The sequence below is a fragment of the Alosa pseudoharengus genome, unplaced genomic scaffold (assembly GCF_046254945.1).
Source record: "Alosa pseudoharengus isolate Yale_2024_CS ecotype anadromous, Long Island Sound unplaced genomic scaffold, YU_APseudo_1.1 YU_APseudo_1.1_scf_17, whole genome shotgun sequence".
NCBI classification, from domain to species: Eukaryota; Metazoa; Chordata; class Actinopteri; order Clupeiformes; family Clupeidae; genus Alosa; species Alosa pseudoharengus.
In genome coordinates this window covers 2,250,153-2,257,652 of record NW_027468640.1, presented here as the reverse complement: position 1 = coordinate 2,257,652, position 7,500 = coordinate 2,250,153, and the positions used below count along the sequence as shown (strand labels likewise).

General features: G+C 42.3%; 1 long non-coding RNA gene across 1 annotated transcript; it reads right to left on the bottom strand.

Moving 5' to 3' along the window:
- Nucleotides 1-3,036: 3,036 nt before the first annotated feature.
- Nucleotides 3,037-5,873, bottom strand: LOC143127905 (uncharacterized). Its single transcript, XR_012987721.1, has 3 exons — nucleotides 5,754-5,873; nucleotides 3,458-3,492; nucleotides 3,037-3,277 (listed from the first exon to the last, which is right to left on the bottom strand). It is a non-coding gene; the product is annotated as an uncharacterized LOC143127905 (long non-coding RNA).
- Nucleotides 5,874-7,500: the final 1,627 nt, after the last annotated feature.

Here is a 7,500-nt window from a genome sequence, read left to right as displayed (position 1 = left end):
ACACACACACACACACACACACACACACACACACACACGTGCACACATGCCTGCAGTGTGTGTGTGTGTGTGTGTGTGTGTGTGTGTATTTATAAACATCAAAGTGCCATTTTATGTTGTGGTCACTGTCCTGTGTTGTGCTCTTTTCTAGACCACAGTGAGTGTGTGTGTGTGTGTGTGTGTGTGTGTGTGTGTGTGTGTGTGTGTGTGTGTGTGTGTGTGTCTGTATGTGTACGTGTATATGTAAGCGTATGTAGTGTGACTGCATTGGTTTCCTGTCATGCAAGTCTAAGGTGAGTGTGTCTGTGTGTATGTAAGAGAGTGTGCATGTGTGTGTGTCCGTGTTTGTGTGTGTGTGGGTGGGTGGGAGCAGTTGAAGACCAGAATAGAAAAACCACACTAATTTTCCACTGCCAAACTAAGAACATGTGCAGTCAACAACACATAACACACACACACACACACACACACACACACACAAACACACACACACACACACACACACACACACACACACACACACACACACACACACACACACACTTCACTCTGAAGGACACCTGACAGCAGACACACTTGGTAACTTTCATTAAGCGCATTCTGGTCATTTCAAATGAGAGCAGAGTACGAGCATTTCATGACTGAGGTGATGCACTTGCCCAGACATCAGAATCACAACTGTGGCTGGAGCTTTATTTATTGGAGACCAATATCTTATCAGTGTGTGTGTGTGTGTGTGTTTGTGTGTGTGTGTGTGTGTGTGTGGAGCCTTAGACCAATATCTTATCAGTGTGTGTGTGTGTGTGTGTGTGTCACCTGGTCAGGTGGAGATGATGTGTGATGACCAGTGTGAGTGCACATGTGTGAGTGTGTGTTTTTGTGGTTTTGCTATCTTGGTTTCCTGTCCTGCAGGTCTATGCTGAAGTGTGAGTGGTGTGTGTGTGTGTGTGTGTGGAGGGGGGGCAACAATGACTGATGATGACCACATAGAGTAGCATATGTCTGATATGTCTGATGATGACCACATAGAGTAGCATGTCTGATGATGACCACATAGAGTAGCATGTCTGATATGTCTGATGACGACCACATAGAGTAGCATGTCTGATGATGACCACATAAAGTAGTATATGTCTGGTGATGACCACATAAAGTAGTATATGTCTGAAATGTCTGATGATGATGGTGAAAAGAGGCTTCACATGGGCTGGTTAGCTTCAGCTAGTTAGCATTAGCCATGATGGTGAAAAGAGGCTTGCTTCACATGGGCTGGTTAGCTTCAGCTAGTTAGCATTAGCCATGATGGTGAAAAGAGGCTTCACATGGGCTGGTTAGCTTCAGCTAGTTAGCATTAGCCATGATGGTGAAAAGAGGCTTGCTTCACATAGGCTGGTTAGCTTCAGCCAGGTAGCTTGTTATTGGGGGCAGCCGGGCCTACAGTAGGCACGGCTGAAGTGCCCTTGAGCAAGGCACCTAACCCCTCACTGCTCCCCGAGCGCCGCTGTTGTAGCAGGCAGCTCACTGTGCCGGGATTAGTGTGTGCTTCACCTCACTGTGTGTTCACTGTGTGCTGAGTGTGTTTCACTAATTCACGGATTGGGATAAATGCAGAGACCAAATTTCCCTCACAGGATCAAAAGAGTATATATACTTATACTTATATAGGGATCAAAAGAGTATATATACTTATACTTATACAGGGATCAAAAGAGTATATAAACTTATACTTATACAGGGATCAAAAGAGTATATACTTATACTTATATAGGGATCAAAAGAGTATATATACTTATACTTATACAGGGATCAAAAGTATACACTTATACTTATACAGGGATCAAAAGAGTATATATACTTATACTTATATAGGGATCAAAAGAGAATATATACTTACACTTATATATATATTGTCCAGCTGATCCTCCCTCCCATAGGGATCCAGCAGCTTCAGCACCCTGGACAGCACCCAATGGGATCTGGTGGAGAACAGGGTTCTGTGTCTCTGTGGATAACTTCTGGCCTATATGCTTATATCACGTGGTCGCCATTTTGTTGTCTGTTTGGCTAATGGGTGCAGGTTCTGTATCTGCTAACTCTGATGTGAGTGTGTCTGGTTGGGTCATGGGTGCAGGTTCTGTCTGCTAACTCTGATGCAAGCGTGTCTGGTTGGGTCATGGGTGCAGGTTCTGTCTGTGTGACTAACTCCCAGCCTAGTCAAGGCCTGGTGCTCGTGCCCCAGGTTCTGCCTTGTGGAACTCGTGTTAAACAAGTATCACCTTTCTGTGCTGTTGGGTTTGACTCAGAGAAATGGATGACTCGTTTTGGATGTAGACAATTGAGTAATTTAAAGGGACACCAGGCAAGCTTGATGCTTTTTCTCTACAAAACTCCCCCTCGCTCGGTCTGAAGCTCTTTTCCTTTTCTTTGCATCTTCCGTCAAGGGTTTTCGCTGCTTCTTCGCCGGCTCTGCCATTATACACACGTTTGCAACAATCTCTAGCGTTTCGTTAGCCTGCCTCTGTGCTGTAAACTAATAGTGCTTCGGTCGGCGGGTACGATACAAGAACTTGCAAGTGGGATATTCTTCCTACAGGCAGTAGGGGCGGGCGAGAGAGCCTTCATTCGCCCCGTAATGAGTCATTTAACCATATACCGACTTATGAAGATGATTAATTAACAAGAAAACGTTGTCTGGTGTCCCTTTAAGTTCTGGCTTTAGTTATTTTAATTAAAGAATACACAAGATGACAGTTTACAATGTATGTTGTAATATTCTTGAGGCTGAATTATGACATTAGAGGTTTTTCTCTCAAACAAACACAAACACAGTGCTCAGAAATTGTGCCCCAATCACACCTCAGTCAGTAAAATACATTCATACATCAAAAACACATTTTCAAATTACAATTCCAGTATAAATGCTAGAATGAATGCTGAGTCGTGTGTGTTATATGCAGCAACTAGATAAATGCTGTGTCACATGTGTTATATGCAGCCACTAGATAAATGCTGAGTCATGTGGTTGCATATAACACACATGACTCAGCATTTATCTAATGGCTGCGTATAACACACGTGACTCAGCATTTATCTAGTGGCTGCGTATAACACACGTGACTCAGCATTTATCTAGTGGCTGCGTATAACACATGTGACTCAGCACTTATCTAGTGGCTGCGTATAACACATGTGAGTGGTCAGTCTGTAAGTTGCTTCTTCTCTTCTTGTTGGCAGAGACACTCAGAGCTGCATAGTTCAGAGAGTCTGAATCCTGCATCTAAAACGACACACACACACACACACACACACATAAAATAAACAGAAGGTTTTCAGACACTGAGAGCAGCGCAGCTCTCACCACATCTGACGAAACACACACACACACACACACACACACAGCTACAGACAGCTACTTCAGTCAGACCCCATCAGAGACGTAACACTGCCCTATACTCACCTGGTCAGGTGGAGATGATGTGTGATGACCAGAGGCTAATGGAGGAAGCAGAGAGAACAAGAGAACTTCACCAGAGGATATGATGCAATCACATCCCATTATGACATCACTTAGATTAACAAAGAGAACTTCACCAGAGGATATGATGCAATCACATCCCATTATGACATCACTTAGGGACCGTTCGTTATTTATAAGCGGGGTCACCGGAGGAAAATAGGGGAGGGTCATGTCTTTTTATTCTTTGTTGAGGGGAGGGTCACCTAATTTTTTTTTGTCTAGGAGGGAGGGTCACCCATCTTTTGTATTAATGAAGACAGCAAAATCAAAGTGGCTTGTTTGATTGTTGATTTCTGTCGCCATATAACGTTCTCTTTCGTTCCATAGCTCTGTCAACATTGAACAATGAAAATAAGGGAGATTTCCCGGGTTTCTCACGCAAAATACGGAAAATGTCAACATTCGTCCCCATTAACGTTGGAAGGGTTGGAGCAACAAAGTAGCCTACTTTATTCACGCCTAACAGCCTATATCCATTTGGTCAACTTTATTCAGCCCTAAAAAAGCTAAATTTAACTTTGGTTTACTTGTAGTTTACTGTGTAGCTTAACTTTAAACAGTGTGCATGCTTAACATAAAGCATACTTGTGCTTCATTTATCCACACATCCAGCTCCTAACGTTTTGCATTTCTACCAATTGACCTTGTTCCTGCCCATCTCTAGCTTTGCTGTCTCCATCCTTTCTGTTTTTGTTGTTTGCAAAAAAATATATAGTATTTATTGGTAACCAGCAACAAGTGCAATTTGTTAATCGCTGTCATTCTCTCTCCTGCCAACAAAAATGTGTTACGTTCCAAGTAGCAGTGCGTAATTCTGCTTCATAAAGTTGAACAAATACATTTGGTCATATGAATAGCCAGTTTATGGTCTACAGTGTAGTTGGTAAGTTATGGTAGGCCAACTTGGAGTGAATATACAGGGGGAATTCTTTGTCTAGCTGAGTAGCCTGGCAGGTGCGCACGTAGACATAGCCTACGGCCGAACACCGCAAGCGCTAATGAATCTTGCTCTCACGACAACCACGTCGTTAACTTAAATAGGCCTAGGTTAACATCACTCTGAGTTCGCATTCAAGCAAGCAAAACGATGATTTGAATACATCTGTTTCACTGGAAGGGCAAGGGGTAACAACAGGACAACACAGAGACAGGCCAGAATGCAGGACTAATGTGAGTAGTACAGTAATATGGGATATTCTACGGGAAAATATTAAAACGGCAAGACAGCAGGGAAACGTTAAAATGATAAACCCGGAAAAAGTTGGCATGTTAGGTATTTTTCGGTCCCTTTGATTATTTGTGAAATTGTGCAAACGGCCTTTTCAAGTCATTTGAGAAGGAAGGAGTGTAGCAAGCTCCCAAATTGACGCTCGTCTGAGAAATTGAGTTTTGGATAATGTTCAGCCTCGGCAGCTTTACAATGACTGAGGAAGCCTAGAGACGAGTCTATAGCAACAAGTTCATGTGTTGAATTAGTTATTACCCAGTGTGCTTTGTTGAATGGTCTCAATGCTTTATTGTTTTATTTCATGTGAATACTTACTAGAGGAGTAACTTTTCAAGTAGGCTAATGCAGTTGCAGTAAGTGTGCATTTAGTTTCCATGCTTATTGTGTTTCCACAACAATGTTAGGGAGTAAATCTACTGAAATGGCCACCATCTTGGTGAAGTGTGATGTGTAAGATCAGAAAGCAGAGGTTGATTTTAGGACGGTAGCATATGTTGATGTGTTACCATATCGTGTAAGATCGTGGGTGGAACACGTTGACAATTGGCCGGGGAGGGTCATGTCATTTTTGAAGATGCTGCTGGAGTGTCGTTGAAAATTATATTGCAGGTAGGGGAGGGTCATGCAACTTTTGATCGAAGCACTCAAAATCCCTCCGGTGATCCCGTTTATAAATAACGAACGGTCCCTTCGATTAACAAAGATAACTTCACCAGTGGATATGATGCAATCACATCCCATTATGACATCACTTAGATTAGCAAAGAGAACTTCACCAGTGGATATGATGCAATCTCATCTCATTATGACATCACTTAGATCAGCAAATAGAACTTCATCAGAGGATATGATGCAATCACATCTCATTTAAGATTGACACATGCATTCACAGTAAAGTTTACTGTTCTAAATGCAAGCAGACTTGTATCCACTCTTGAGAACATTTTGTAATTTACCTGGACTAGACTGAGACTGAGACTTATCAGGTGTGCTGGCATTCTAATGTACCTGAGTTCTGTCCACCTCTGCACTTGGTCAGGATCAGGATGACCAGTACTAGACTGACAACAGCACTTAGAACCCCCAGGACTAGAACCACAGTTCCACACTCCCAGCTGCAGAACCGCCCTGCAGGAAGAGAACACACTCAAGGCTAAACCAGTCTTTTGTGTGTGAAGACCTTCTGATCTGTCAGAGTCTGTTATTTCTGGGAACATAATAACTTGGTACGGAAATAGCAACTCTTATAAAAATGGCCCTGCACAGAGTGATCAGATGCGCTGAGATTAGTCAGGACTAAACTACATGGGTTACAGGACATTTTAAGGCGCTTCTGGGCCATGAATGCATAACTGTCCCAACACTTTCCCTTTTTTATGAACCCATTAAAGCATTTATGTATTTGTATTTATTAAACCCCCCTCCCCACCTTTCTTATTTTAGGTCTTGTTATTTTATTTCCTGCTCTTCTACTTTTCCTACTATGTGTTCCCTCTGCACAGCAGGGAGTTGCTGTCACAATCCCTCATTTCACTGTGCGAAATATGCAAGTGACAAATACATCTCTTTGCAAACATAATGCTTTTCAACTAAATTCAAGTTTGCCATAATGTTTGTGTATTCAAATCCACTAAATATCACTTAATAAAGAGAATGAGATTTAGTTTTCTACATACAAAATACATATTTTATATCAGTACTGCAGTTTACAACAAGTTAAGCACACACACCCTCAATACACACACACACCATGAACACACACACACACCATTAACACACACACACACCCTCAATACATACACACACACCATCAACACACACACACACCCTCAATACACACGCACACACCATCAACACACACACACACCCTCAATACATACACACACACCATCAACACACACACACACCCTCAATAAACACACACACCATCAACACACACACACACTCAATACATACACACACACCATCAACACACACACACACCCTCAATACACACATACCCTCCTCTGTTGTGTCTGGAAGTTCAGCGTCAGACTCTTCTACAGACAAAGTGATCAGTGAGAGAGACAAACATGTTACTAAACTATCATTGGAGAAAAGAGAGAGAGAGAGAGAGAGACATGTTACTAAACTATCATTGGAGAAAAGAGAGAGAGAGAGACATGTTACTAAACTATCATTGGAGAAAAGAGAGAGAGAGAGACATGTTACTAAACTATAATTGGAGAAAAGAGAGAGAGAGAGACATGTTACTAAACTATCATTGGAGAAAAGAGAGAGAGAGAGAGAGAGAGAGAGAGAGAGAGATGGTTAAAGGTTACAAAGAGTGTTCAAATTTGACTACCTGTGACGGTTAAGTAGGTGATGGAGAGAGAGAGAGAGAGAGAGAATGATAAATGACTACCTGTGACGGTTAAGTAGCTGATGGAGAGAGAGAGAGAGAGAGAGAATGATAAATGACTACCTGTGACGGTTAAGTAGGTGATGGAGAGAGAGAGAGAGAGAGAGAGAATGATAAATGATTACCTGTGACGGTTAAGTAGGTGACATTGTGGAAGTCCATGCATCCATCTTTACTCTTCCCACAGTAGTAAAGTCCAGAGTCAGACACACTCACATTCCTGATCTCTAACGCAGACGTGGAGGCCAGTGCATTCAGAGTCCAGCTAGCGTTAGCGTCGCTATAGCCATTATGATAGCGTGCAGAGGGCTTCATGGATTCTGGGCTTTTTTTAGATCCATGGTAGTAGTTTAT